This window comes from Rattus norvegicus, chromosome 1, assembly GCF_021556685.1.
Source record: "Rattus norvegicus strain SHRSP/BbbUtx chromosome 1, alternate assembly SHRSP_T2T, whole genome shotgun sequence".
Taxonomy (NCBI): domain Eukaryota; kingdom Metazoa; phylum Chordata; class Mammalia; order Rodentia; family Muridae; genus Rattus; species Rattus norvegicus.
Genome location: NC_141534.1, coordinates 215,179,198 through 215,188,201, shown reverse-complemented (window position 1 = coordinate 215,188,201; position 9,004 = coordinate 215,179,198). Strand labels below are relative to the sequence as shown.

The 9,004-nt window shown below is 45.8% G+C and overlaps 1 non-coding gene across 1 annotated transcript; it reads right to left on the bottom strand.

Annotated features, from left to right (window-relative positions):
* Window positions 1–705: 705 nt before the first annotated feature.
* On the bottom strand, window positions 706–842 carry LOC120100403 (small nucleolar RNA SNORA48). Its single transcript, XR_015655918.1, has one exon. It is a non-coding gene; the product is annotated as a small nucleolar RNA SNORA48 (small nucleolar RNA).
* Between the last annotated feature and the right edge of the window lie 8,162 nt (window positions 843–9,004).

Sequence of the window (9,004 nt, the reverse complement as noted above, 5' to 3'; positions counted from 1 at the left end):
TGAGGGTGCTCCCCCATCCAGCCACTCAGCCACTCCCGCCTAGTTTCTTTTTGAATCAGAGTCTCTCTTCTACAAAGGCTTCCACTCATAAAGATCATTTGATTTCAGCTCCCAGGTGCTGGGACTACAGAATTCCTGGACTCAATAACCAATTTCATTAAAACAAAGGAGAAAGGCAAGCATCAGATCCTGGGGTCAAAATAGGGAAAGGGCAGCTAGCACACACGGGCTTTTTACCACACGGGATGTCCTGTGGTCTTAGCATGCTAACGACCAAGACGGTGGTGGAGTAGTGCTGTTTTCCTTCTTTTTTTCCAAGATGGGATGAGATGAGTTTCATAACCCAGGCTAGCCTGAACTCTCTATCTAGCTAAAGATGAACTTGAACTCCTGGTTTTCTTGTCTCTACCTTCCAAGTGGTGGAGTTACAGGAGTGTCCCACCATACCTGCCTCTAAACTTGCAGTTTCGGGGCCTGGAGGGAGGGCTCAGTGCTTTAGAGCAGTTTCTACTCTTGCAGAGAAAGGAGTCTGGGTCCCAGCTCACAGCCAACTCCATGGGAGCCAACGCTTTATTTTTGACCTCCTTGGGCACCAGGAACATACATGCAAACACTCAAAACACTCATATACATAAAGCAAGAATAAATAAAAATAAAGATAAATTAAAAATAAAGTTAGGTTGTTTTTTGTTTTTTTTCAGGATTTTATGTGTCCTAGGCATGAAACAGCTTTGGCCACCAAGCCAGACATCAAGCTAGAATGACAAAGGCCTGCCACCTGCTCTGCCCCTGACTGATGTAACAACACCACCAACCAGGTGTCTCTCCGCCCACTGGGGGAAGCTAGGTTTTAAGTACAAGTTGCTGTGGTTGGGTAGGAGTCCCTCAAAGCCAATGTGCTAAAGGCATGGTCACAGCCTGGGTCACCTTACTGGGAGGTAACTGAGCTTTTAGGACGTGGGACTAATAAAGTTACACCAGGCGTCTGGAGAGATGGCTCAGCAGTTAAGAGCACTAGCTGATCTTCCAAAGAACCTGGGTTCCATTCCCAGCACCCACATGACGGCTCACAACTGCCTGTAACTCCAGGGATCCAACACCCTCTTACAAACGAATAAAAATAAATTACTACAAAATAAAAATGTGCAAAAATAAGAGAAGTTATGACGCTATATCATTGAGGGTATGTCCTTAAAGGAGAACTGGGGCTCTAGCCCCTTACTGTGTTTCTCAGTTTGTCTCCTTGCTACCATGAGATGCAGAGGCCCCGGCCCCTCCACTAAGTGTACGCCCACAACAGCTCACTGAGCCTCCCCAGTCTAAGGCGAGAGCCAAGCAGATGCGGACTAAAATCTCAGAAAATGTGAGCTAAAATAACCTTCCATCCTTGAACGTTGCTGGTATGATCTGGATGTTAAATGAAGGTTTACTCCACAAAGCACCTGTGTTCAGAGATGGGCTCACAAGGGCTCTGACTTCAGGACTGGACGGACCCATGTGTGGATTCCTAGCACAGTGAGCTTCTAGGAGATAGGAGGGACTCAGAGGTGGATAGAATTGGAGCAGGTAAGTTACTGGGACCGGGCAAGCCTCTGATTTCCTTCCTTCCTTCCTTCCTTCCTTCCTTCCTTCCTTCCTTCCTTCCTTCCTTCCTTCCTTCTCCCCTCCCTCTTTTCTTTTTTCCTATTTATTTGTGTGTTGTTTTGAGACAGGGTCCTACTCTGTTGCCCTGGCTGATCTGGAACTCACTCCATGTGCGGGTCCAGGCTGGCCTCGAACTCATGGTAATCCTCCTGATCTGCCTCTTGAGTGTGCTTGTTTCTCTTGCTGTGTAGTACTCCACCGTATATAAGCTTCACAGTTTATCTGTTCTCCTGTATCTATGTAGAGATGCATGGCGAGGATTGTTTACGTCTGCCTCCATGTTTCTTTAAGTCTCTGTTTTCTTGCTGGCCCCCTTCTTTCTCTCCTCCTGCTTCCTGTCCACTGTGAGCTAAGTAACTTCACCTTGCTCTCCCTGCCACCAAGACTGTCTCACCACAGGACCAGTAACAAGAGTCAACTGTGAACCAAAAATAAATTATTCCTAATCACATCTGATTCCTCAGGCACTTTGTGGCAGCAATGGAAAACTGCCTCATGTGGTTGATATCTCAGCCCTTCTGTCACTGATGCAGAGCTGACTAACTGGCTGGCGCTGCTCCTTTAAAGCAAACCCGTTCTGTATCCGATGGCTTAACATGGTTGAGAGGAAACTGCTGGTGTTTCACCTCCAGAGAAAAGGTGCCTGGGCACCAGTTAGGGCTAGAATACGCTGGGTGACAGAATGCACCCGATACTAGGTGGGTTCAAAAGCTACACCAGGCAGAGCAGAAACCACACAGTGCCTTCCAGATGGTGCCAAGGATGGTGGTTCACCTGGAGGTGCCAGCATCTTTGTTTTGGACTTCATGACCCATAGGTCCATAGATGTGTCTTCTATTACTGTCTCGGGTGGAGATCCAGCACAACCAAAATCTGAATTGAGAGTCTGTACTAAGCGGGCTGCGGACCGCCTGGAGAGAAACACTTCTCACAGAGCAGCCTCAAGTACATTTTTCAGAGAGCGTTTAAAAGCAGAGAACACAGGAAAGCTACATTCAGGTTAGCAGTTGAAAGGGAAAGTGGAGAGAGCCAGAAGTTTAATATAAATCAAAAACCATGGGCATTTTGACTCCCAGTTTCTAGAGCAGGGGTGGGTGCTTTCCCACAGAGCTGTTCCCGGTGGGGATGGGAAAAGGGGCGTGTCCGTTTATGTTAAATTAAAGACGGCTCCAGCAGAGACAAGACAGAGGAACCTTTGCTCTGTCACTTTACTGTGCTCAATCTACTGAGGAAGGTGAAGGAGAAGGTGGGCCGTATGGGTTGCCAGGTGTAGGTAGGGCAACAATAAGCTATATTCTTACCTGCCCTCTAGTCAGTACAGACACAATGAAGATGCCTGGGTTCTGGGAGCCTCTCTTCTCTTTTCTCTCTTTCCTCCTTTCTTTCTGGTTGAAATTGGGTCTCACTTTGTGTATCAGGCTGGCCTCGGGCTCACCGCAAACCTCCTGACTCTGCTTCCCAAATGCTGGGATGACGGACATGTGCACTGTGCTTGGTTTAGAATGCATCATATCGGGGTTGGGGATTTAGCTCAGTGGTAGAGCGCTTACCTAGGAAGCGCAAGGCCCTAGGTTCGGTCCCCAGCTCCGAAAAAAAGAACCAAAAAAAAAAAAAAAAATAGAATGCATCATATCAATGGGTTTATTTAACCTGTAAAACTATTGTATTCAGAGCCAGGGGTGGTGGCACATGCCTCTGTCTTGACCCTTGGGAGGCAGAGGCAGGTGGATGAGAAGCTTATAGCCATCCTTGGCTACTGTGTTGGCTGCTCTTGGACACCAACTTGACTACAGCCAGCATCAACTAAAAACCAACTAAAAACTGCTGGGCACTTGTGTGAGGAATTTTTCTGGATTATTAGAGATAGGAACCGCCCCCTCCCCAGTCTTGGCCACTTCCAGAAGGTGTGGTCCACATTATTTGCCCTCTTGCCTCACTCTTGCTGGCCAGTTCATCTGTCCTGTTGCTCAGACGTTCACTTGCTTGTATCAGAGCCAATGCTTTTAGGATTCCAACACAGCCTGGAGATCAGCCTCTTTCCAGGAATACTCAGGGACTGTAACATGGGACTGCTGACACACTAACAACTACTGGAATGTATTGTGTGTGTTTGTGTGTGTGTGTGTGTGTGCATGTGTGTGATATGTGGGTGTGTATGTATGTGTATGCATGTCTTTAATCATGACTTCAGAGAACCCTGGCTAGCAAACTTACATAGCAAGTTTGAGGCCAGTCTGGACTAGAGATTTTGTCATAGGAACAAACAAAAAATTTCAAACATGTAATCAAAACAGTAAGATGTGCCCCAGCAATTGTGATCAAATTAGCAGAGTCAATCGCAAGTCTGTTTCCATTTAGACATCGGTGTGTTTGGAAACCTAAAAATTCTAATATAATAAAATACCTTTTTTGTCTTTTTTTAAAGATTATTTATTTTATGAGTACACTGTCGCTGTCTTCAGACACACCAGAAGAGGGCATCTGATCCCACTACAGATGGTTGTGAGCCACCATGTGGGTGCTGGGATTTGAACTCAGGACCTCTGGAAGGGCAGTCAGTGCTCTCCAAACCCACCTTTTTTGGCATTTAATTTTATGTCTTAATTTTTAAGAGGAAGCATTGTTCTTTAGCTGCGGCAGCAGCCTGGGCAGTAGATGGAAGCGTTGCCTGTGCCATTCGTGGTTTACAAATCAAATCACAAAAGCATATGACAACCCAGGCCCCGCCTACACACTTTCCAGCTGCAGGTCTGCGCTGTCTTATGAATTTTGGATTTGCCAAACAGATTTAACCAGTATACAACCTCTAGGGTCTGGTCCTTCAAAGCTGTATAATGCATTTGGCATTAGAGGTAAGGATGTATTTATCAATAAAAGGTTACTATTTAAAAGAAATTGGGCAAACTAGCTATCCCTGATGCCTTCGACATCGCCTAGGCCTGAACCTAGAAAGGGGACTCCATGGAGAGGGGTGCCCCAGGAGCTTTGTGTCTGAGAGAAACACCAGCGACCCACAGCAGCTCAGCAGGAGTGGAGTCAGTGCCTCCACTTCCTTTCCTGTTGCATGCAGGTTCTTACTAATGTGGGCCACATCACCTGGTCACAAACAGTCCCCTGATGCTACCGGACAGCTTACCTTTAGTGGGCCACAGCATAGGTCTAAAGGTGCATTGTCTGCAGGATCGTGGAGAGAAAGGCCCCTCGTATAAGAAAGAGATCTGAGAGGGCTCAGAGAGGAAAGGCCCCGTGAAGCCTGACAACTGGAATTTCATCTCCAGACCCCAGAATATGGTAGAAGGAGAGAACTGACTGCCACATGTTGTTTTCTGACATCTACATATATGCTGTGGCACTCACACACAAAATATATGTTAAAAAATTAAAGAGGGGCTGGTGAGGTAGCTAGCTCATTGATGAAGAGGGCTAGGTGCTTTTTAAAATTATTATTATTTTTTAGATGACCCAGGTTTGGGTCTCAGAACCCACGTGGGAGCTCACGACTGTCTGCAATTCCAGTTCCAGAGGATCCACACCCTCTTCTGGCCTCTGTGGGGACCAGGCATGCAGATGGTGCACAGCCATGCATGCGAGCAAAACACCCATGCATAAATAGGATCATCCTTAAATTATTTTTTATTTTTTATTATTTTTTTAAATTTTTTTTTATTTATGAGTACACTGTCGCTGTCTTCAGACACACCAGAAGGGGGCATCAGATCTCATTACAGATGGTTGTGAGCCACCATGTGGTTGCTGGGATTTGAACTCAGGACCTCTAGAAGAGCAGTCAGCGTTCTTTTTTTTTTTTTTTTAAAGATTTATTTATTTATTATATATAAGTACACTGTAGCTGTCTTCAGATACACCAGAAGAGGGCATCAGATCTCTTTACAGATGGTTGTGAGCCACCATGTGGTTGCTGGGAATTGAACTCATGACCTCTGGAAGAGCGGTCGGACGCTCTTAACCGCTGAGCCATCTCTCCAGCCCAGCAGTCAGCGTTCTTAACCACTGAGCCATCTCTCCAGCCCAAATTATTTTTTAAAAATTAAAGGAAAGGATCAAGGGATGGAGGCTGGGGAGGTGGCTCAATGGGTAAAGTGTTTGCTGTGCAATCAGGATCTGAGTTTGAATCCCTAGCACATGTAAAAAAGCTGGGCACAGCCGCACATATGCACCACTCTGGAACTGGGTAGCCAGAGGTACAGGGATCCTGGAGACTTTCAGGCCAGCCCCATTCAGCCACAACTGTGAACTTCAGGTTCAGTGAGAAGAAACCTTGGGTCAAAGAGTAAGGCTGTGGGGCTGGAGAGATGGCTCAGAGGTTAAGAACAGTGACTGAGGAGAATAAAAAAAAAAAAAAAAAAAAAAAAAGAACAGTGACTGAGTTCAATTCCCAGCAACCACATAGTGGCTCACAACCATCTATAATGAGATATGGTGCCCTCTTCTGGCCTACAGGTATAATGCAGGAAGGACGTTAAAGAAAGAAAGAAAAAAAAAGAAAGAGAAAGGAAGGAAGGAAGGAAGGAAGGAAAGAAAGAAGAAAGAAAGAGAGAAAGAAAGAAAGGAAGAAAGAAAGAAAGAAAGAAAGGAAGAAAGAAAGAAAAAAGATAGATAGATAGAAAGAAATAAAGGGGGTTGGGGATTTAGCTCAGTGGTAGAGCGCTTGCCTAGCAAGCTCAAGGCCCTGGGTTCAGTCCCCAGCTCAAAAAAAAAAAAAAAAAAAAAAAAAAAGAAAGAAATAAAGAGTGGTAGAGCGCTTACCTAGGAAGCGCAAGGCCCTGGGTTCGGTCCCCAGCTCCGAAAAAAAGAACCAAAAAAAAAAAGAAATAAAGAAGGCACCCCTTTCCAGAAACCCATGTTCTATTCCCAGCATCTACATGGTAGTTCACAACTGTCTAACTCCAATTCAAGGGGATCTGATGGCCTCCTTTGGCCTTTGTGGGCACAGTGGTAGAGAGATATATGCAAGCAAAACCTTGCACCTCCTCACCCACAAAATAAAACGCAGCAATGGAAGACACAGATGTCAGCCTCTGACTTCTCCATATGAGCAGGGGGTACACACAAACATAGGTGTACAGGCATGCACTAACCATTCTCCCTCGCTTAATGTTTTTTTTTTTTTTTTTTTTTTTTTGGTTCTTTTTTTCCGGAGCTGGGGACCAAACCCAGGGCCTTGCGCTTCCTAGGTAAGCGCTCTACCACTGAGCTAAATCCCCAGCCCTTAATTTTTTTAAAAGCCACTTTAGGATAGTTTTCTGTTGTTTGCAGCTAAAGGCAAGCTGATGGATACTGGCAAGCCACTGCAGTGAGGTCCAGTTGCTAGTGGTTAAGTTCTGTGGATTCAATTTTTCTACTGTAGATGGCACTTGTAAAGCCTATTGAGAATTCAGAACCCACTCAAAATATTTATATAGATAAAAAGTGGACTACAGTGGCACACCCCTTTGGTCCTAGCATTTGGGAGGCAGAGGAAGGAGATCTCTGTGAGTTCAAGACCAGCCCGGACTACATAGTTGGGTTTTAAGACAGCCAGGGCTACATAGAAAGGTCCTGACCTCCAATATAACACACACACACACACACACACACACACACACACACACACACACACACACACACACCAGTAAGTATTCTGTCAGCAAGATGATTCAGTGGCTTCACCTGGAGCCCGTTTAGTAGAAGGAAAGGACCAGTTCCCACAAGTTGTCCTCTGACTTCCACAAGTACACTGTGCCTTGTGCACTCAGGCATTGTCTTAGTTAGGGTTTTACTGCTGTGAATAGACACCATGACCAAGGCAATTCTTATAAAGAATAACATTTAATTACGGCTGGCTTAGAGGTTCAGAGGTTCAGTTCATTACCATCAAAGCAGGAGCATGGCAGCATCCAGGCAGGCATGGTGCAGGAGGAGCTGAGAGTTCTACATCTTCATCTGAAGGCTGCTAGCAAAATACTGGCTTCCAGGAAGCTAGGGTGAGGGTGTTATAGCCTGTCGATGCCCGCACCGACACAGCACCGAGAACTGGGTGTAAGCCTGCAGGATTAAAAAACGGACATACGCAGGTCTTTTGTGTTAACAGAGAATGCCAACTCTGTAGCTTTATTCACTGAATATATACCCCAAGTTCAACAGGCAGGAAAATTCCAGGAAGCACAGTGGGAAAACCCAGCTTAAGGCTTCAGGAACAAAAGACCAGACACATGCCCCAAATTTACTGGGGAGAAATTCAGGAAGAGCAGCCTAAGTCCCAGGAACAAAGACAGAGAACAAAAGACAGGAATGCATGGACCCTAGACCTGGTGTACGCTGAGGCCAAGGCGTTCCTTTGTTAAGAACAAAAGGTTTCTAAGCATCAGCAGGGCTCAGCAGGGGTCAAACCCTGCTGGGGACCCAAGAGGGTCTGACAATAGCCCATACCCACAGTGACACACCCATACCTACTCCAACAGGGCCACACCTTCTAATAGTGCCACTCCCTGGGCCAAACCTATACAAACCATCACACACACTAAGTAAATAGATAAATAAGTAGATGTAAAATATATTTAAAGTATATTGGCAGATTGCCCTACAGTGGATGGAATAATGACCCCACTGCACATCAAAGGTTGAGCAGGGATACTTCACCGTCAACATCGTCAGCTGCCTATGGAAACATATCAGGTTCGTGGTGGGGTAATCGAATCCATGCTGGTCGTTTTACCTGTGTACTTTTTTTGTCTTACTCAGACTCTGGGATAAACCTATGACTTGTAAGGTCAATAGAATGTGAAAAGGTGGGGTTGGGGATTTAGCTCAGTGGTAGAGCACTTGCCTAGCAAGCTCAAGGCCCTGGGTTCGGTCCCCAGCTCCGAAGGAAAAAAAAAAAAAAAGAATGTGAAAAGGTGATACTGTGCTGGTCTTATTAATTGGCTTCAACAAGTAGCTTTGTATGTGACTTGTTCCTAGTAGCCCTGTCTCTCCATGTGGACAAGGTTTCATTAGGCCACTGGAGGAAGAGAAACCATGTAGAGGAGAATTCAACTCTCTTATCCCTAGACCGCCTAATTTAGTTACTGCTGTGAACAGACACCACGATCAAGACAACTCTGATAAAGGAAAACATTTAACTAGGGCTGGCCTACAGGCTCAGGTGTTCAGTCCATTATCGTTAAGGTGGGAGCACGGCAGTGTCCAGACAGACATGGGGCTGGAGAAGCTGAGAGTTCCACCTCTTGTTCCTAAGGCAGCTAACAGAAGACTGACTTCCAGGCAGATAGAATAAGGGTCTTAAAGCCCACACCCACAATGACACACCTACTCCAACAAGGCCACACCTACTTCAATAAAGCCACACCTCCTAATAGTG